Genomic DNA, 22611 nt, shown 5'->3' with positions numbered 1-22611 from the left:
GGCTTTTGCATCTTTATAGCAAACCCATGGTCTAAGGCCCTTCTGCAGTTCTGGAAGAGGTAAGTTCTCTCTCATGGCTGGACAACGTGCTGGAGCCATCTGAGCCAATCCTGTGGTTCCCCCACTGATCATCCACCATGAGATCACTCATGAGGCATGCCAGGGCCACAAATGTTGGTTAAGACAAGACTGCCTTGAGCTTGAGGTAGATCTGTGGTTGGTTGGAGGGACCCAAGGCCAGCATTCGACCTCAGACTTAAATGCACCAACAACCTCACGTACTTGAGTTGTTGGTTTTGTGTCCCGGCCATGAGTAACTCTGGAAAAACAACCAGACATTCCAAGAATGGCGTGAGAACCAGTGTCAGCCCCGTGAGTCCTCACAGGTCATGGGCAGCATCTAGACCATCTACTTATTTCGCAGATGGGGAAACTAAGGCCAAGAGAGGCTAAAATCAAACTAACTCAGAAAGCTGGCTTACGTGCTCAGTCCCACAGGCCAAATATAAGATTGAGGCATGGTGCAGTGGAGGCCTGAGCTCTGCTGAAATCACTAGATGGGTACAGGGCCATGTTCTGCCCTTCTGATTCCTATGTGTGACTTCTAGTGACTCAGTTAGCAGCTCTGAGCTTTAGCCTTCTGTAAAATGGGAAAAAAAAGCACTCACTGCATAGTAGCCATGGGAGAGATTAAATTAGAAAACTAGCAGCATTCAAAAAACCGTTGACCTTCTCAATTCCTGTGGCCTTTCCACCCTCTCCTCCTCCTGTTTTTATGCTCAAAGAGGTTAAGCAACCTGGGCAAACCACACAGCTAGCGTGGAGTAGAATCTGAACTTTGGATTCTTGCAAAAATACCATCTTTCTATATACACATGGGTAGTTATTAAATAATAGCTCTCGTCTTACTTTAAGTATCCAGTCAACAAAGATTTGTTAAGTGGGTACGATGTGCCAGGCACTTGTCTTCACACTGGGGATCCAAAAGAATCAGAGACAGACAGAGTCCTACCCCCAGAAGGGAAAGTCAGGTATAAATATCTACCTAACTAAATAAGAAAATGTCCGATACTAAGTGCTGTGATAGAGAAAACATAAGGGAATATGGAAGAGAATGACTGAAAGGCATCAAGTTCAGGGAAGACGAGAGAGAAGCTGTCACTTGAGTTGTGACCAGAATGATGAGAAAGAGGTAGAGATGTGACAATCTGGGGAAGAGTGTGCTGGGCAGAGGGAACAGAGAATGTAAAGTTTACAAACAAGATGAGCATTGGATGTTTGAGGACAAAAGGGAGGTGGGAATGGGGAAGGAGTGTACAGGGAGAAGAGAATGGAAAGATAGGTGGGCACTAACCACAAAGGGCCTTGCTGGCTCTAGGGCTTGGGTGTAATGTTCGCTCCCATAAGGACCCACTGCATGGGGGCAGCGTGACCAACATCCTCTTTGGCAAGAAGAAGACTGCTGCTGCATGGAGGATGGGCTGTGGAAAGGGAATACATTCACATCAGGGAAATCAGTTAGTGGTTTGGTGCAGGGTTAAATAGCACTGGTGGTGAGACATGGTGAACTTGGAATATATTTTGAAGGCAGACTTGTTTGCGTGTGGGAGAAGAGAGACTGCAAAGGTCATAGGTGAGTCCTTGGATCTGGGCCTGATCAACTGTTGGAAGAAGAGAAGACTTGGGGTCAAGGCTATGTTAAATTTGAAATGGTTTTGGATTCTAAAGAAAAGGTGTTGATAAGAAAGGATGCCTGGTCTAGAAATAACATGACACATCCTCAGCTTTTGGAAGGCAGTTGAAGCCACAAAACCGGGTAAGATCACCTGCGGTGGGTAGAGGGGAGAAGATAGGTGAGGTCTGTACCCTGAAGACACTCTGTGAACAACTGTTACATTGGTGACTCTTGGTCAACCACAGGGGTCCTTGGTACCCCTCTATCACATTGACTCTGGGTTAGCCATGTGACTAGCTTTGGCCAATGAGATATTAACAAGCAAAGTACAAGTGAAGGCTTTTTAAGTGTTTGCCCCTTGGGGTTTACTCTTGTGGAACACTCACCCTTGGAAACCAGCCACCATGCTGTGAGGAAACCCAAGGAGCCACATGGAGAGGCTCCCAGCTGGTAGTCAGTACCAACTGCCAACCACATGACTGAGGCCATTTTGGACCTTTCAGATGTCCCAGCATCCCTGGGAGATACCATAGGAAGCAGAAGTATATCTTGATCAACCAGAGAGTTGTAAGATATAATAAATAGTTGTTTTGGGTGACCGAGTTTTGGGGGTGGTTTTCATAAGGTAGTAGATAACCTAAATATTCACCTCAACATTTATAGGTAGAAGTGGAAGCAGAAGCAGCAGCAGGGCGACTGGGAAAGAGACCCCTTTCTCAGACAGAGGAGGACAACCAGGTGCAAAGTATTCAGAAGCTTAGAGAAGAAACACAAGTGTCGAGGGGTCGATTGAGATGAGGGTAGCAGCCATCCTTGGCGACCTTGTTCAGATCTGACTCTTGAGACAATGGGAATGGAGCCCTACTGGAGGAGAGAATGGAGGGACAATGCGTATGCAGAATTACGTTATCCTATTTTGGAATTTTACTGTCACAGAGAGGAGAAAAAGAGGGTACTAGCTAAAGAGTGATACAAAGTTAAGGACGTGAGTTTGAGGTTTAAATGCTGATGGGGAGGGGTCCCTGGCTGGCTCAGTCTGTTGAGCGTCCAACTCTTGATTTCAGCTTAGGTCATGATCTCAGGGCCATGGGATTGAGCCCCACATCGGGCTCTGCACTGAGTGTGGAGCCTGCTTGGGATTCTCTCTCTCTCCCTCTGCCCCTCTCCCCTGCAAGAGTTCTTTTTCTCAAAATAAAATAAAATAAAATAAAATAAATTTTAAAATGCCGATGGGAACCTTGTTCTACTGCTGCTGTTCTAGTTGTCTCTTTTCCCTGATCATTCCTAATCTTCTTTCTGTTGCTTTACTTAATACTTTTTTAAATTATAGAACTTCTTAATATTTTTTTAATTTATAGAACTAATTGTAAAACTATATATAATTAGCTCATTTATTAACCTGATTATTTATTATTATCTCCCTTCCATTAGACTGGGATTTGGCTGTTTTGTTCCCTGATGTATTCTAAGTACCCAGAACTGTGCCTGGCATAGAGTGAATGCTTAGTACATATGGAATGAATGGATGGATAGATGAATGAATGAATGAATGAATGAATATGAGTCTTTGATTATGAGAAGGGAAAGATTGAAAAGCGGAAGACTCAAAAATCAGTCAGGAACAAAGTAAAGAAAACTAGCATAACGTTCTTATTGAGCCATTGACCTGAAGATTGTGGAACCTGAGCCCTGGCTCCCTACTTTTCCCATTAGCTCCAAGAAGGCAGAAGGACAGGATGGGGCTTTCCAGGAGTTTTCCTCCGGTTATCTCAGTCATTTCAGATTCTCTGGAATCCTCTGAATTTTCTACTAGAGCCCAGGGATCCTTCAGCCATGGCTTATTCTGCGTGGCCATGTGTGCGGTCAATGTAGAATGTTATTTGGGCTTATCAGGCAGGATCCAGAGCCTGTACCCCAGCGGAGAGGTACACATCTAGTGGAAACTGAATGCTGCTTTTGGAGAGAATTTTAAGGCATGGGTGGTCAGCTGTCTCTTTGGGAGAAGTAAATGGTAGAGTATGGAGGCCACCTTCCTTGCATCAGTGGTCTTAGAAAATAAGAGGACTCACTAACTGATGAATTAATTAACACTTCCTCAATGTCAGGCCTGATTTTCAACTCTGGGGACCTAGAGATGAAGAGCACATGGTTTATTAAGGAGCCTATGATCTCATGATGAGGACGGACAAGTAAACCAACAGGATTGACCCGAACCTCCTGTTTTCCACCAGCTGGTCCTATAGCTCCGTCCAGGTGACCCATCTTTCATGGACTCGGCTCTTATTCTGTCCCCGGAAAACAGTGTCCTCCACGGGCCACTCCAGCAGAGGTGTGGTAATGACGTCCACGATTGCTTGGTTCCTGGTACCTCCGCGTCCCTTCTTTACAACTCAACCAGTTGTTCCTCCAGTGATGCCACCTTCAAGTCCCCCGTGTGTTTTCCATCTCCTGCAGGGAGCTAGACTAATGTGCCTGGGGAGAGGTATCTCGATCATCCGTTCTCTCGACGGATCCATTCTCCTCTGTGGCAGGCACTGTGGCCAAGCACAAATTCCAGTAAGGTCTGGCTTCCATCTTCACAGAACATACAGACCGGTCAGGGAGGCAGCTCGTTAAGTTGAAGAACAAAGCGGTGTCAAAACAGCATAATAATAGGACCTCAGAGGCAAAGGCATCTCAGTCAGACGAGGGGAAGCAGGTGTAAGAGGGAGTACAGGCAACGGCGAGAAAGACGTAGCTGGGGAATTGGAATAAACAAGATGAAAGCAGGTGGGTAGAAAGGGAGGCTCAGGACAGCAGTGAGCATTAAGGAAACTACATGTAGGTCACTAAGATTGAGTCAAAAGGTGTGAGAGGAAATTGGAAGAGGCAGATGGGCAGGCATGCAGTGGCCCTGCCATGGGGGCTCTTGGATAGCTAAGGACCGTGGGATTTATCCTGAGAGAATAGGAGGACCCAGGCAGGGTTTTATGTTAGAGAACAAGAATGATATTTATGAATTAGGTCAGGCAGCATGCAGAAGAGCGATTGTGGTGGTTGGAGGAAAATTAAGGTGGTGAGCCTCCAGGCAAAGAGAGGCAGGCAAGGATGGCTGCAGTGGATGAGGAGAGGAGAGAAGAGCCGTGGGACAACACGTCAGGGAGGCAGAGTTCCACAAAGTTGGGGGACTTAGTAACTGTGAGCAGTGGGGGAGGGGACAGGATCTTGGTTGATGGTTTGAACTTTCTGGTTCAAGCAATTTGATGAATAACGAATGACATCATTCACAGAAATCAGCAGGACTGAAGGAGGGTCCACTCTGGAGAAAGAAGCATCAAGCGTCTTGTTTTGGAGGTAGTCAGTGAGAAGCCGATGAAACGACCCACGCGGAAATATCAAGCACGCGGGAGGCAGCGCCAGGGGCAGTGCTGTTCTGGACCCAAACTTGAGTGCGAAGCCAAGGCAGAAGGGGAGCTGGTTTTCAGCTGCCAAGCTCTGCCTGGGAAAGAGGTTCTCACCACCTTCCTCCCTCTGCAGCGACCTCTGACGCCGGAGCTACCCCCCATTCCACACCCACCCCGCTGGGCCCGTTCATTCTCGTCCTGAGGCTTTCTGCAAATTGAATCCTACAGACCTGGCTTTCTCATATCCGTTCCAGACATTCGTGACTAATATTAACTGGAGCTGTAGCATATGAGAACGAAGGCAAAAGCTTGTCGTAAAACCCTTATAGCTTTTCCAGAACTCCGAGACCAAAGTCCCATTATCTCGGAACAGAGAGGAAGTGGAAGGAGGGGGGAGAAGGACGAAGTGGGATCACAGGGCCTGGCACGGCGTCCCCCGGAGAACACGTGCTTTCCAAGCCAGCTTTGCACCGCGTGGGCCGGCCAAGGACTGGGGCCAGCAACATCAATCCTGCAGCCAAAGATGACTAGTGGAACCCAGCACCATGGAGGAAATCCTTCCAAGTATCATTTATTTTAAAAATCCTCAAGGATATGGGTATTTTGTTTGGAAGTAACTGAGTTGGTTTTTTGAACTCTTTGAGGGCCTCTTCTCGGCTTCATTGGTGACTTCATACATTCCAGTGCCTTGAAGTGCCAGCCGTGTGCCAACGGCACCCAGAGGTACACCTCCAGCCTGTCTACTCCTCAGAACCCCAGACTCACGTGTCCGATGGATATATTACAGGCATCCCAAGGACAGCATGTCCCAATCCGGGCTTTTGTGGGACCTCCAAAGTTGTTCCTCCCAACTCTCTTTCCATGTAGGTCGAAGTCACCACCATCCACTCATTTGCTAATGTGAGAAAAATGGGATGCTTCCTTACCTAGCCTCTTAACAAAGCCTCTCGACTTTACCTCTTAAGTGGATCTTGAATCTGGTGACCCCTCTGCTTCCCCATTGCCGCCGCTCTGGTCCAAGCTTCCTGCCCATCTCCGTGGACGATGGGAGCAGACTTTGCTGAGACTTGGGAAAAAAGATGAAAACCTCTTTTAAAGTTTCTTTGGACCCAGGGTGCACTTGATATATGGAATTAGATCCCTGTTAATTTCAAATGAGTCTCTAAATATATACAATTTGAGTGACAAACTTTGTAGTTTCAGAATATTGACGTATGCTAGTCAATCATTCAGAAAATGACGAGAAATGACGTATGCTAGTCCTTTGGAAATGCTGGTTGATGAAGAGGTATGGCATTCATCATCTCTTAGATGATCTCCCTCACTCTTTCTCTTTAAGAAACTAGAAAATCAATGTTTTAACATTAAGCAAAAATTTTTTTAAAAAGTAGAATACAGTTGACTTATGTCACATGAGCTCAACTACAGAAAAAAAGCCTGGAAAGGGAAACACATAGTTAACAGAGACACCGGAGAGCTTATGGGGTCATGGTTCAGTTTTTTCATTGTATTTTGTAGTTCAAAATTTTGTAATAAACCTCTATTTCTTTTATATCCACACAATAAAACAATTTAAAAATTATCTTTAAAAATAATAGAACATACTGAGCATTCACACAGCCTGGAGCATACTGTGCTCGAAGGATTTCAGGATGACGATTCTGAATGTGGATTCGCACTGGCCATTCTTTGGCTGTGGTTGTAGAAGGTGGAGGAGTGAGCTGAACTTAAATGCAGCTTTTGGAGTCCATTCTAGAAAATACCCTATCTACTGGCCATTGTTATCGAGGTCAGTTTTTTTTTTTTTAACCTATTCTCTCTCTCTCGTGTGTTGCTCTGTCCACTTAATAACACATTAATTTCTTTTAAGAAATCATCAGGGCCAGGATGCCTGGGTGGCTCAGTCGGTTAAGCGTCCCACTCTTGGTTTCAGCTCAGGTCGTGATCTCATGGCTCATGGGGTTGAGTCCCGTATCGGGCTCTGTGCTGACAGTGGAGACTGCTTGGGATTCTCTCTCTCCCTCTCTCTCTGGCCCTCCCCAGCTCATGCCCCCCTCCCAAATAAATAAATAAGCATTTTTTAAAAACCATCAAAAAATGATTTCTATCAGGGAAATAAAATTTCAGACAGTATGGGAAGCTCATGCACCAGAAGTCGCTATCTTTGATTTTTTTGTTCATAGTTCCAATGGTATGTAATTACGAAACATTAAATAGCTTGCCCATACTCCATATTTATAAATGTTAAAATGTGTGTATTATCTTCTCCCATCTCATTTTTCCCTTCTCTCTTTCCTCTTATCACACTGCCTTTGTGTTGATTCTAGAACATTCCGTGCTTTCTGAGCTCAGGGCCCATGCACGTGCTGGCTCCTCTGCCTGGATGGCTCTCGCCCGGGCATCCACATGGAGGGTGGCCTGACCTCGCTCATCCCCTGCCCACTGTCACCTCCTAAAGAGGCTTTCTCACCACGTGCTTCATGACATCTGCTTGCCCCGCCCACTCCCCTCCACCCTTTACCGCCACCACCACACAGCGTGCTCCTTCATACGTGGGTGTCATTTGTCTGTCTCCTTCACAACAATGGAAGCACCCCAGATTAGTGCTTTTTGTTTGTTTCAATTCTATGTTTTCCCTCCCAGAGCAATGCCTGGCACATGGCAGGTTCCTCATAAATATTTACTGAGTGAATTGATGAGACCACTAATCACCACTCCCCTCCCTCTCCCAACCTTGCTTTTTTTTTTTTCCAACGTTTTTTTTTTAATTTATTTTTGGGACAGAGAGAGACAGAGCATGAACGGGCGAGGGGCAGAGAGAGAGGGAGACACAGAGTCGGAAGCAGGCTCCGGGCTCCGAGCCATCAGCCCAGAGCCCGACGAGGGGCTCGAACTCACGGACCGCGAGATCGTGACCTGGCTGAAGTCGGACGCTTAACCGACTGCACCACCCAGGCGCCCCCCAACCTTGCTTTTTTATGGGTTATGTTTCGCTTCGTAATTATTTCTGGTCCATTAGCTATATGTGGGGTCTATTCATCGTCTACAAGCTCCCCCCACCCCCAACACCCATACCCTCGTGCTTCTCCTGTCTCTGGCTTCTGACAGCTTCTATCGACTGTCCCATTGCACAAAATGTGTCTTTCTGTGGTGCTGATATCACCCTTGCTGTCATTTCTCCCATGATCTTCTCTGCAGCCACTCTGGGACTTGCCACGCTAGGCCAGGTGCATGCCATGCACATTTTCTGTCTTGGCATCTAATCCCCCTTTGTGGGGACGGTCTTCTCTGTAAGCCACCGAGAACTCCAGTCCCACTCACCGGTGTTTTTACTCTAGTTATTACTTTCATTTACTCAACAATGTACAGTGTCCTTCCATTAAGTCAGTGGGTTTTTCACCTACTGGAATCTTTTCATTTTCCTGAACCTCTTGATGCATTGAGATGCACGCACGTACGTGGGGTCATAGTGCACATGATTTCAGTCTCATGGTCATGCTCGTTCTTCTTTCCCCTTTTGCCTTCCTCACCCTCTTCCTTACCCTGTGACCACCCCCATCCTGAGGAAGCGGTGTTGTCGGTCTGGTGGGCACTCTCTCCCACTGTCTACTCAGCTCATCCAATCATCCGCGTGCGTAGGCATCCCTGGGCAGGCTCTTTCATTTGAATCCTTGTTTGCTTTACCAAAATGACATAATATAAACACACCTCTTTGCATCTTATTTTTGTCAATAACAAGTCATAGATCCCATTGTCATAATTTGAGTATATTCTTCAAGTAATCTCACAATATTCCACGGTATAGCATGATATTATTTATTTAAACACTCACCTAACTCTGTGTGTGTGTGTGTGTGTGTGTGTGTGTGCCAATGCTTTTCATTTCTGTGGCGCTGAATCCTAAAAGTGGATCTCTAGATTAAAGAATATATGTTTTAAAGTTTGAGTCGATGCTGCCTTGCTTTGTAAAACTGAGAAGGCAATTTGCATTTCCATTAGCATTAGGTGTTACTATTTTGAGATGTGCCCATCAGATGGTTGTAGAATGATGTTTCATCATTATGTTAATTTTTATTTCCCTGACGTCTAGCAAATTTAAGGATCTTTTCATATGTTTGTGGTTCATTTTGATTGCTTTATTTTATAGTTTTTTGGGTGGTTTGTGTTTTTCTTATCAATTTGTAGAAGAGATCTCTGTATATTACAGCTATGTTTCCTCTACCTGTCGTCTTTATTATTGCTGCAGTAAAGTTTTGTGAATTGGATTAAATTAATATTCTAATGAGTTCTGCATTGGTTAACCCAAAGAAAAATGCCCTGAGCCTTAAACCTCTTATTTCCTTTTCGCCTGTCTACCTGCACTGACTTTATCTTCTCTCGCTCTTCAGGAAGTAGCGGGATAGGGGGAAAGGAGGAAATTGACATTTGGAAGCATATTCTATATGCCTTATGTAGGCTGCCCAATTTGCATATTATCTTATTTAATTAAATGAGATTTAACAAATTTGAATCCTCACTTTGTGGATAAAGAAGCAGAGGGTCAGAGAAGTTAATTTACTTCTCAATGTCATAGAAATGACAGAGTCAAGATTTGAACCTCTGTCTGTCTGGCTCTAAAACCTGTTCTGTCAAATGCTCTCCAATGACTGCTGGGCTCATTTCAGGCTCACAGCCACCTTGTGGGATTGTGAGGCAGGCTCTATCAGCCCCTTTCTCAGATTCAGAGGAGGTGGGTTTCTGCCCTCAAATCTAGAACTGTTTCAACCCTGGTGCCCGCCCACCCCTTTTCACGGGAGCTGGGAGTGCACTGGGGCAGGATGGCGAGGCAGCCGCTGGACGATCTTGTGTCTCTCAGTGAATTCTCTGCTCTCCAGAGGAGCAGAGATGCCCCCTGCTTTGCCAAGGTTCCAAGAACGCCCTCAGGTCAGGAGGTCTCCCCCCGCCCCACCTCGGGGGCTCAGGTGGGCAGGAGGGAGAGAAGAACCATGCATAAGGGGAGAGACCCTGAAATCCCCAGGACAAAAATAACAGCAAAGTTTCAGAAACTCAGAAATGACTAGAAGCAAAAGAAAAGTATTCTGGTTGCCCAATATTTACATAAGAAGCTGCTTACATTTTCCTTTCCTGTTTTTAACTTATGAGCCGGCCCACAGACGTGGACACTCACCCACTTGCACATAAGGATGCGCGCCCAGATACATGTGTCCCACACGTGTTTCGCCATGGACAACAGTGCCCCTGGGACGCGTCTGTTTTCCTTCCCAGGCCTGTGTCTTCATTCTTCATACGAAGAAGTCTACGTTTGGGTTTTTCCAGAAGAAACCAAGATAAGAAATCAAGTACAAGGGAATTTTTTTTGGGGGGGGGGCGGTGGTGATCTGGAAAACGACACTGTGAAAACGGCCAAGTGAGGCAGGGGCTGTAAGGAATATTATCGATCTGCAATGATGACCGTGGCCAACAGGGACCCAGCCCCACTGAGGAGTTCTGGGGAGGACTGTAGAACCTGTCTCAGAATTATCTCACCCAAGAGGGGAGGACACTGGAATGTGCATCCCAATCAACTCCCTCTCTGTCATGGTTGATGACTAGTGCGGAAAGAGAAATGCCAGCTTCCATATTGGCATGACCAACGTGCAGGTGCAGGACATAGCCAGGCCAAGAAGCTTTCCCATACGTCATCCACAGCATCTGTTCTGTCTTATTCAACACCTGAGAGAAGTCCTTTCTTCTCTCTGAACCTCGGTTTCCCTCATCTGTCACGTGGGGAGAACATGGTTTCCCACAAGATTGAAATGGGGATTCCAGCATCCACAACCTACTGAGTTGGCTCCCAAAAGAGATTGGTTTTCTGTCTCACCACCTGAACCCTTTGTCCCTTTCCAACTTCTGCTTGTCAGTATGTCCCAAGGCTCAGTTCCCGGGTCCCTCTCTTCTTTAGGACACACCCCCTGGGCGATCTCATCTAACCCGAAAGCCTTGAACGTCATCTAGAGTGACATTCGGGACTCCCTTATGCTTGAGTCCTCTCTGCCTTCTTCCAAACAGATCTGGAATCTGGTACTTCTCACCTTGCCTCCTGTGGTCCCAGCCCAACTTCCCACTATCTTTTGCTTGGTTCATTGGAGGAGGTTTCTGCTGCTGATTTGGGTTTTTACCCCGATTCCCTCCAAAGCCTTTTCTCCATGCCAAACCAGAAGAATTGTTTTATTTTTAAATTATTTTTTACTGTTTGTTTTTTAAAGTTGTATTTATTTGGAGAGAGAGGGAGAGGGAGAGAGAGAGAGAAAGAAAGGGAGAGTGGGGTGGGTGAGGGGCAGAGAGAGCCACAAGCAGGCTCCGCACTGTCAGCCTAGAGCCTGACGCGGGCCTCAAACTCACAAACTGTGTGATCGTGACCCATGCTGAAATCAGATGTTTCACCAACTGAGCAACCCAGGCGCCCTGAGGAATTTTTATAAGGTGAGCTGTATTATGTCGCTCTGTTCAGAGTCTTCTAATGTCTTACCATCCCATCTAAAGGAAAACCGAGACTCTTTACATTGGCTTCTAAGAGCGACTGGACCCTTGGCCTCAACTCAAAAACCTCACCTCCTCCCCTTCTCTCTCTGGCTCAGTTTACCCCAGCTGCTCCTACCCCCTCCTATCCTCCACAGTCCAAGCACCCTCTCGCTTCAGGGACTTTGCACCTGCTGTTCCCTCTTCCCGGATGTTCTCTCCCAAAGATCCATCCTGCTCTTTCCTTCACCTCCTTCGAGACTTGGCTCAAATATCACCTCTCTGAGGTGATGGCCTCCGAGAGGCCACCCCATGTCAAACGGCAATGCTATCCCACCTTACCTTCTCTCCCTTCTGACTTGCTGTTCTTCGTAGCACTGACAACCATTCACTGCATTGTGAAATGTTTGTATTCATTTTATTTGTCGTTAATTTTCAACCCCCGGAGCCCCCCGTGGAATGGGACCTCCTGAAGACTTTCCTTTTCCTGTGTTCTGTTCACTGAAACCGATCAGATCGATGGAAAGAACTAGTAGATGGTATATGGCATAATGGTAGATCTAAGAAAACAAAGACACGCGGCAAAAAAAAAGGATGCAAAATAATATGTAAAGAATTAGCAGAATGACATAATTTTACGCACACCCCCTCAGGAGACAAAAGGCCAGACGAAAATATGTCAAAACATTTATAATGGCTATTTCTGGAATTCCTAGAAAGATTATGGGTGATGTTCAGTTTTTTTTTTTTTAATTTATGCTGTTGTTTACATTTAAAACACTAAAAATGAATACGTGTGACTTTTGCAGCTAAAGCAGTAATGGACATTTTAAGAGAAAAAAATCGGGGCCCTCAGTGAAATGTGGCTGTTGTCTCGGGCTGACTCCTTTGGACCCTGATTCTTTATCGTGGGCAAGAATGTTTCTTGAGCACATTTTAGTTTGTGTGTCAGAGTTCACGCTCTCATTTGCAAATGCACACGTGTCTTCTCCAAAGCCCAGATTCCAACTGCAGATCAACCAGCAGCTTCTACATAGTGAGCAAAGTCTTCTTCAATAACTTCCTGTAAATTGCCTGTAATACCACTGGGGGTTAAAATGTAGAACACCCCAAAAATAATACGCAAGATGTACTCTGAATCAAGTGACTGCTCACTTTCTCCTCTTGTGACAGCCAAGAGGGCGGTGGGGAACGGCCACCGAGCTCTGCCTCACGCCTTGAGCCAAACCCGCCCTTCCAGTCTTTTCCTGGGATTCCGACACACAAAGACCGAGTCCTGGCAGAGACCACGTCTATCTGGCGGGTGTCATGAGGGAGCAGATGGGGACACGGGCCAGATATGCAATCCCCATCAGTGCCTTGAGACTCCAGAATTCAGGTGGCACCTGAGAGAAAAGGCAGGGGCGTCTCCCGACTGTTCACCCCCAAAGAGATGACGCAGGGACTTGTAGTGACACAGTTTGTTGTTGTTAAATTGTATTTTCTGTTACCTGGCAGAAATGGGGGCTCAAAATAGTTTTTTGAGTGAGTTTTTGGTCATCCGCTTCGGTGACCGTATAATTCATAATCCGTCGCATTAATAACCAGAGGGTTTTTCTGGGGTGGTAATGAGCTTCCCGTCTGAGGACTTTTCAAGCAAGGGTAACGCAACCAGAAAGCCTTGCTTTCATGAGGCAGTGCCTTCCTGGGCTGTGTGGAGGTCCATGCAAGATGGTCCTGGGTCATTCCCTAGGGCATCTTTTTTTTTTTTTTTTTAATTTTTTTAAATTTTTTTTTTCAACGTTTATTTATTTTTGGGACAGAGAGAGACAGAGCATGAACGGGGGAGGGGCAGAGAGAGAGGGAGACACAGAATCGGAAACAGGCTCCAGGCTCTGAGCCATCAGCCCAGGGCCCGACGCGGGGCTCGAACCCACGGACCGCGAGATCGTGACCTGGCTGAGGTCGGACGCTTAACCGACTGCGCCACCCAGGCGCCCCCCTAGGGCATCTTTTGAACCAGGCAGAAATCGAGTTTATGCAGAAATGGAGGACAGATAAGGGAAGGAGGGGTCGGGTAGACAGAGGGGCGAGGAGAGGGGACTCAGGGAGACAGAAGGCTGTGTGAAGTTTCTCTTTGGTTCTGCTCATGGTCTATTGGTTCCTAGGTCGAGGGGGCTCCAGGCAGAAATAGACAACGTGGCTCACCCGGAAGCAATGGCTAGTCTGGGGTGGGGGCTCTTGGAGTGTCTTAGTGGCAGGAAGTGTCAGCAGGTGTGGGTGGGTGGTGAGTGGGAGGGATTCCCCCCTAGGGGAGAATATTCAACAGTAGGCAGGGCAAGGGCACTGGCCGGTCAGCAGACCGAGCCTCCAGCATGCTTGCTCCTGGAAATAACCAGCAACTCGGTTTCCACGCATTCCAGCCACCTTCACGAACTGTCAGGACCACTAGGTGGGAGCACACAAGAGCTGCCCGGCTGGGTGTGAATATACTCAACCAATATTCCCAGGCTCAGCCCCCGGCCCACCCACCCAGAATCTCACCCAGGGTGGCGGGGGAAGGGCCCGGAAGGGCTGAGATGTCTGGGGCGCGCATCGGTGGTGTGGAAAAGCAACACTTTTATGGCTTCTGCCGGATGCGCTCTCGGTGGCCACGTCTGGGCAGAGGCGATGTGGAGTCGTGTGTCCGTGGCTCTGGGGTGGCAGGTCCCCACAGGGAGTGCCAGGAGTGGAGGGAGGGACGCAGAACAGATAGGGCCACTGGGACCTGGGACTCGGAAGAGCCTCCGGGACCTCCTGGGCAGAGTAGGGAAGCTGCAGTTGGGGGACGCGGAGCCCAGACTAGAGGCAGCGTGTTCCAGGGAAGGGGGCCCGCAGGAGGGAGGGAGTCGAGGTGATCGACGTGCTAAGGGCTTCCCGCGGACCCTCCTGGCTCTTGGGAGGGAGCAAGGGTCCTCCGAGGCCCACGCGGAAGGCCGGGGTGAGCGGGCTGGAGCGGGAGGCTCTGGTCCTCAGCGAGCAGCAAGCCCGCAGGCTTTCAGAATGAGTCAGGGATCGGTCGCCAACAGCCCTACGTTCCAGCCCAGACGACACGGCCTGGTTCTGAGCCTCAGAGCAAACCACTTGGCAAGACGCAGCCTGAGAAATTTCAAATCATGTGCAAATTTCTGCCTGTCCCACACCCCACCCGACCTCCAGCTCTGCCCTTTGCGAGCACCGCACCCCGCCTCCAGGCCCCGCACGGCCGTGCTCGCACGCGCACAGGTACCCCACCCCCAGCCCCAGCCCATGTATGCACACATGGGCACGTGCACCCCGCCTCCAGGCCCAGCACATACGTGCTCACATGTGCACACACACCACCTCCAGGGGCCTGCTGGGGGTTCTCTGCCTGCCTCTCTCTCTGCCCCTCCCCTGCTCACGCTGTCTCTCTCAAAAATAAATAAATGAGGGGCGCCTGGGCGGCTCGGTCGACGAAGTGTCCAACTTCGGCTCAGGTCATGATCTCACAGTCCGTGAGTTCGAGCTCCGCATCGGGCTCAGTGCTGACAGCTTGGAGCCTGGAGCCTGTTTCAGATTCTGTGTCTCCCTCTCTCTCTGCCCCTCCCCTGTTCATGCTCTGCCTCTCTCTGTCTCAAAAATAAATAAACGTTAAAAAAAATTAAAAAAAAAATAAATAAATGAATTTTAAGAAATAAAGAAGATGCCCCAGGAGGGCTTTTGGAGTAAGAAAAGCCAGCTTTCCCCCTCCATTTAGTTTTGAGAGAGAGAGAGAGAGAGAATGGCAGAGGGGCAGAGAGAAAAGGGGACAGAGGATCTGAAGCGAGCTCTGTGCTGAGCAGCAAGCCCGATGCAGGGCTCGAACTCACGAACGGAGAGATCGTGACCTGAGCCGAAGTCAGACACTTCACCGACCGAGCCCCCGGGGGAAGGTAAACCTGCAGCGAGTGAGGTTCTGTGGGAGGGGAGAGAAGAGAGGCCCAGCTGCCTGGAGGAGAAGGTGGGCTTCGCAGGGAGGGGGCAGCAGGGAGGCAGAAGGGGCTGAGCAGCGAGAACAGAGGAGAGCCTTCCAGGCCGAGGAAACCGTGTGTGAGCTCAGGCTGGGAGGCGGGACACCCCCACCCCCACCCCCGACCCTGGGGCTGGGTTGGCCCTGCTCTTTCCCGACCTCCCCTGAGCCCGTTGCTACAAGGGACGAGTGGATGGCTTGTCTGGTGGCCGCCTGCACCGTCTTCTCCCACGTTCCTGGCAGGGTTGAGGAGCAGGTGCCTCAGCTGGAAGAAATTCTGCGTCTCTAAGATTTGGACATGGAAAATCATGACCTCCGCAAACACGTGCCCAGCCGGGGTGACGGGGATCTGTAGTCATCAGAAGACACCTCGGGAGCAGGTGCAGACAAGCCTTCTGTGTCCGGCTCAGGAAGTCATGTGTCCTGAGCAGTAGCTTGGTTCTCTTGGGGCGCAGTGTAGGGGCTGAAACCCACCCCTTGTCTGTCCCCAAATCACTAACCAAGTGGAGGGGGGCATTCTCCCTAGAACGGAATGCTCTATACGGACACGCACAGGTCCCGAGGACCCCAGTCTGGGCTTAGGAGCTCTGTGTTTTAATCCCGCCATGGCTGCTGGTAGGTTCTGCCCCGACCACTTCCAGAGAACTGGTTCTCTTTCCCCATCGTCTTATGAAACAGGGTAGACACAGCTGTTCAGGGGACACTTGTCAGGTGCATCGTGTCAGGTGAATGACTCATGGGAGACCCCTGGGCCTGGCTTTGTGATCGTTCATCCCTTCTGAGCCTGGGTTTTCCCATCTGTGAAATGGCAGGTGACAGTCTGTGCTCTGACCTACTCACCAGGTTTGTTGTGAGGGTCTGACAGGTCACAAACATCCCGGGACTGTGAACACTCGGGACACGATGGTGTTCATATGAAAGGGTCAGGAGCGGAAGTCTGGGACCCACTTGGTCAACGACAGAATGAACACCAGGCTGCCTGGTGCAGCCCTGTTACATGGTCCCCAGCGTCCCCTCGAGGCCTGCCAGGAGACCCTGGTGGCCCATGTGGCCCAGCCACTGTTGACTTGCTGGGTGGGAGTCCTTTCCTCTTTCCAAGCCTCGGCTTCCATCTAGAAAATGGCAGGGGGAGATGGGATGATTCCAAATGTCCTTCAAGCCCCAACAGTTCCAACAGGACTCTGGTCCCATATACTTGGGTCTCTGAGGCAGGACTGTTCGGGACTCTTGGAACATCTGTGTCCTTGGTGAGGAGGTCACAGTGGGGCTGAGGAATGTTCAGCAAAGTAGAATACGGTGCAATTGCATCCTGGCTGGATCGGCTTGTAAAGATTTAGCTCTAGGCACTAGACCGATAGTAACAACCATGGCATGATGAAAATATGGAATTTAAAAAATCAAGTGTCTGTAAATGGAAGCTGTCTACTTCTCCTTTGGGATCAACCAGAGAAACAGAGCCTTGCTCCCACGTCAGAGAAAATGCTGACCATTGTCACTGGGGCACCCTCTATGCCACAACCCTACCTAGTGGGCGTTAACAGGTGATTTTTGACTCTATGTGATTTTTACTCAAGATATCAGAGCCTAACCTCCCTGCAAGACTCAGTACTACTGTAATATGCCAGGATTAAAAATTATTTCCAGTAACTAATGACACACTGAGGGTCCACGTTGGATTAATTTCTTTTTTTTTTTTTTAGCTACAAAATACTATGTAGTGTATGGGCCTTTTTCGTTCACGTGTGCCTATGATACAGAAGGATGTTTCTAAACACCCAGATGTTACAAGTGACTCCCTGGGTATTAGGGTTTAGGGTGATTTCCTGTCCCTCCTTTTTTGCTGGTCTGCTTTTCGTAATGATTTTTATGCCTCTGGGATCAAAGTCGTTACGTCTCCAGTCGATCCAAGAAGCAGCTGGGGTAGAATCCCCACAGGGAGCAGAAGAATGGCAAAGGCTGGGGGCGGAGGCCCACGTGACCTTGCCCACTCTCTGAACTGCTCACAAATGTTGGAGCTATTTGGGGCCTGTGATGTCACCCGGCAGGCCAGACCATGGCTGTGGTTATGATGTCATCCACTGTCTGGCCGGGTGGCTCTGGGGCCAGTGAAGTCACTGGGGATGGAGAGCCCCTGGAGAGCCCCTTGGCCCCTGCACAGAGAGACACGTCCTCTGGACGCAGTCCACAGGGATGTGCCAAGAAAGCTCGAGAAGCTCTAACTCTGCAGATGGGGCAGCTGGCTAAGCCTGGCGGCGTGAGGGGATATTTCTGGCCTTCCGCTTACACCCTCCTGGAGGCTGGAACATCCAGAAGCACCTCCAGTCCTGCCCGGCCTGCTCACCCCTGCCCTCCACCACTGACAGGACAGGGCCCATACCATAACTGTGCCTCCTTGACTCTGTAGATTTTCTTTCTTCTTCTTCTTTTTTTTTAAGTTTATTTCTTTATTTTGAGAGGCACAGAGACAGTGTGAGTGGGGAAGGGGCAGAGAGAGAAAATCCAAAGCAATCCAAAGCTCCTCTAAGAGGAGCCCAACGTGGGGCTTGAACCCATGAACCGTGAGGTGAGATCATGACCTGAGCCAAAACTCAGAGTGAGACACTTAACCAACTGAGCCACCCAGGCGCCCCAGATCTTCAAGATCAATTTTGACTATTTTCTACTACCCTTGGCATGCTGGCCCCTCACTTTGCCTCCCGATGGGCCGGCCCTCTGCCTGATGGCAACCCCCACTGCCCCTGCATGGTTAACGTCAACCCATCCCTCAAAGAGCTGGCTCCCCACTCACCCCTTTCTGGGACTGCACCGAGGTAGTGTGGCCGGACTCCTGTGGCTGAGCCCCAAGTCAGACTTCTGAGTCTGAGTCCCTTTCACAGGCTGCAACCCCGCACAGGATTTCTCATGCCTCTGGATTTGGTAGAGGAGATGTTTCACCCATCACTTCAGGCGAGAAGGAAATGAGGACTTTTACGAGCAGCACAGGTTAAGGCCTGGCAAGTTCAGCCTCCGTCAGTGTTACTGTTCACCGTGGTCCATGGCGAAGAACGTTCCCTGCAGAGCCTCCTTCCAGACATTTCTGAGCCCCTGGAAACTTGCGTCCATTCTTCCAACTTCTCTTTCCCATCAGTAAGAGGGGGTAGCAATAATTCTTAAGTCGGGACAGATATCTAATCTGAAACCTGGAAATGAACTCAGAAAGAAACGTTCAGCTGGCCTCCCTTCTGGCCCAGACACCCTGGAGATCTTTAAAGAGGAAGTCACTGGCCCAGCTGACTGAGTTTACCATTTCTCTGTCTAAACCACCATGCACCCAAAGCTCTGGTCCAGTCTCAGCCCCTGTGAGCAGAAGAGAGGTGAGGAAGGGGAAAAATGGCTGTTTCTATGTTTATGGTGTGGATTTTCACCCCGGTGCTTGGGCAGGAGATATCCAAGTTCAAGATGGAGGAAGCCACAAGCTCCCTCTCCAGTAAGGTTTTCTCCACCTGCTCCCTGTCCTCACCACTCCTCCTGTGACTGTCAAATAGCTGTGAGGCATTACACAACTGTGAGGAGACACCATCGGTGGGAAGGAACGTAGGACATTGGTACAACATGGGGCTTATGGAATCTTAGAGGCAAAATCATGACTTTGTTTGGAACATAAATAGACTCCCAGCCCATGGATATGTTTAGTCCCAGTGAAAGTCCCCCAAGATTTTCCCAGCCAAAATGTTTTAGTTTTAATTTACCCTGATGGGTCCCCTAGGGGCCAAGGCCTAATGGCTATGGGGCTGGATGACCACACAGTAAGAGCTCTTGATGTTTAGGGACGAGAGGAATGTGGGAACCACTAGCCTGGTGTCCAGCTCTCAGTTGACATTTGCAAACGGTGATGAAGGGGACACTTCCGGCACGCTTGGTGAATGTACATATTAGCCAAAGGGCTTGGTAGGTCAGCGTCCATACTCTGGAGGCTCAGGGTATTGGTTGTCAATTTCTGGTGTAACAAATCGCCTGAAAATAAGAGAAACATTCGATCACAGTCTCTATGGGTCAGGACTGAGGTCCCATTTCCTTGCCGGCTGTCAGCTGGGGGCCATCCTTAGCTCCAAGGGGCCTCTGTCTGGCCCTTGGATGCAGACCCTCCACATCTCGGAGTCAGCAAGAGCATGACGAATCCTTCCTCTGCTTTGAACCTCCATGCCCTCCCCTTCCGCCGCATCCTTTCTGCCTCTGGCCAGCGAAGGTTCTCTGCTTTTAAGGGACCGTGTGATTAGATCGGGCCCCGAGTAACCACTCTAGAAATCTTCCTCTATTAGGGTCCCTGACCTTAATCTTACCTGCCAAGTCCCTTTCTGTCATGTAACAACCTATCCATAGGTTCCAGGCAGGTGTCAGGGCACAGACGTCATTGCAGGGCCATGGCACAGTCTACCACACCCCACAGTGACTTCTGTCCCACAGTGAGAATGCCGTCGGTGATTCTGACAGATTCCAAGCTGGGGAAATCGGAGCTCTCCTTCGTTCTTTAAAAAAGCATTCCTCGAGCACTCGCTGCGTGCCAGCAACTTTCCCAAGTGCTCGGGATGCAAAATGGACATAATCCACTAAGAGAAAAGGGAAAGAGGAGGAAGAGAAAGAGAAACTACTTCTGTTGCACGTCTACGATGTGTCAGATGCACTTCCTGCGTCTTCTCTAACGTTCAAGGGCATCCCACCGTACAGATGAGAAAACTGGGGTTCAGGGGTTCAATAACTTGCCCAAGGTCATCCAAATCATCCGCTGCACAGTCAAAACTCACACCCTCTTTCCCCTCCTCTCCTCCTGGTTTGAGACATTCAGGACATGCCAGTCCACAGAGGGGAACACAATGCCTTTGGGGACCAAGCGTTGGACCCTCCCACCAGGGGTCACTTCCCTCTTCCCCCAGAGGGCGAGGGATCCCTGGGGGTTTCCTGAGGCAGCCGGAGGGGAAGCTGGCTGACCTGTGGTCCCTGACCTGGACGTCCAGAGTTCTTCTGAAGAAGCCAGGAAGACCATGCTGATGGGCGGTCTCTGGGCCCTGAAGTCTCCTCTGGCCGAATTTACATGTTCTTGACTGTCCAGGTGCACTTCTTCCTCTTTTTAATGACCCAGTGTATTTATAGCTCATCCTTCAAAGGGTAATGAGCTGTGGGCTTCAGTCTTCAGACTTGTAGAGAACTGGGAACAAATCAGGTGCTTAATACACACTGTCGAGCAGAGTTAAGAAGGGCCATGGCAGAGGGCCAGAAACGTCTAAGTAAGAGGCACTGCATCACAAGAGAAATTCACCTCTGGGACGATTACTGCTCTCAATCATGACAATTCACCTCTTGAAGAGTTACAGCGTGCCTAGTGCTTTCCTGTGCCATCCATGGATGTCGATTTATTTATTCCTCACAGCACCCTGGAGGGGTGTCGATAGAGGCATTTCATCCCTAACTCAGGAGGTGCTCAGAGATGTTAAGTAACTGGCCCCGAGACCCAACACTGGCCAGGTGCAGGCTACAGGTTCAAAAGCAGGCGTGGCCTCTGCCAGATCACAGCCATGGCCCTCCCCCTGGCCACACAGAGAGGCCAGCAAGGCCTCTGAGTCCAGCCATGATTTTATTGTAGCCCGCATCAGCTCTGCGGTGGGCTTTTTCTTCTCCTGTTTTACAGGCAAAGAACTTCAGAAGGGCCCAGGCCCGCATTTAGGAGGGACACCGGAAGGAGGAAGGAACAATGGTTTTGGAACCTGAGGCTGAGCGCTGGCATTCCCATGCTGTGTTGTCTCGCTGTGGGACCCCGTTGGTCCAGACACCTGCGTTGGTGTCGGAGGTCACACTTGCCGCCATTAGGTGGCAAGTCTCTGCCTATAGTGTGTGGGGGAGAAATTTCTCCTTATTCGTCCCTGTTGGCTGTTTCTTCTGCCCACAGCCCCGTTCCCCCAGCTCTACTGTGGCTGGCTTCAGCTGATCTGCCATCTCCTCATGAGGGGGACCAGAGTGCCCCTTCTTTCTCATCACCCTCACCTCTGGCCTTGCACATACCTGGACTCCAAGACGTTGCTGACGGCTGGGTGAGGGCGGGGGAGGAAGGAGGCGAGTTTCATTCAGAGGGAGGGAAGACGTAATGAGCTCCAGTTTGAATACGAAGGGAAAAAGAGGATGAGGGGACCCCAGCATCACCATAGGAAAGACCCACAAAGGCCTTAGACAGACATTGGGGCCCCATCTCCCCTTACCGAGCAGATCCCACCTCAGGCCAGCAGGCACTTGGGTAGAGACGCCTGTTGGTCATGGCCCCATGCCTGCTGCTGGTCACCTCCCTTGCCTATTTCCTTATTGTGACCATCACTCACTTTCCAACCTTGGAAAGGCCCAGAATATCGGTCTCACATGGGCACAATTGGGACGGCGTGCCGGGCACAGTAGTAGACTCAGCGGTCTTGCTCTGGGAGGGTGGAAAGTTGAGCGCCTGGTCAGGCGGCGTGGAGGCAGGTCCATGGAAAGAGAGGAGGGTGGGCAGGGCCCCAGGAGCCTTGGAAGGACAGGGGACGAATGGGCATGGAACTCAGAGGGGACCTGAGGCTCCCCCCCAGCAAGTGGGGGTGGCCTGGGCACGACTGAGGCAGCTTCTGAACATGTGGAAGCTTGCCAGATGTGGTCACACCCTCAGGGCCCCCATATGATTGCTGGGAATAGGTTCTGCCTTTGCTCATGCAGCGGGCGTGTCTAGAACGCCATCCCCACACGCCTAAGCTTAGTTTTGCTTGTCCTTTGTACCCAGCTGGGGCTCACCTTTTGGAGCACATCCTCTGGTTTGACTTAGGCGCCCCTCACGGCTCCTGGGACCTCTGCTTTCTCCCCGCCCACTGCTCTGTGACCAGCCCCTCACTTGTCTGAACGCAATTATTCGTCTCTGTGCCTCAGCACCGAGCCGAGGACCCGGCCCGAAGTGGGGAATGAGCTGGACAGCATCTATATTGGCAAAGAAAGCCTGTTCTCATTAGTGCTCACCAATCTCTAGTTATGCGGGCCATTCATTTCTCTTGCGTCACAGGAAGCTCACAGCAATGCTAGGA

Source organism: Prionailurus bengalensis, chromosome F2 (genome assembly GCF_016509475.1).
Source record: "Prionailurus bengalensis isolate Pbe53 chromosome F2, Fcat_Pben_1.1_paternal_pri, whole genome shotgun sequence".
Taxonomy (NCBI): Eukaryota; Metazoa; Chordata; class Mammalia; order Carnivora; family Felidae; genus Prionailurus; species Prionailurus bengalensis.
Note: the sequence above shows the minus strand (reverse complement) of the source record.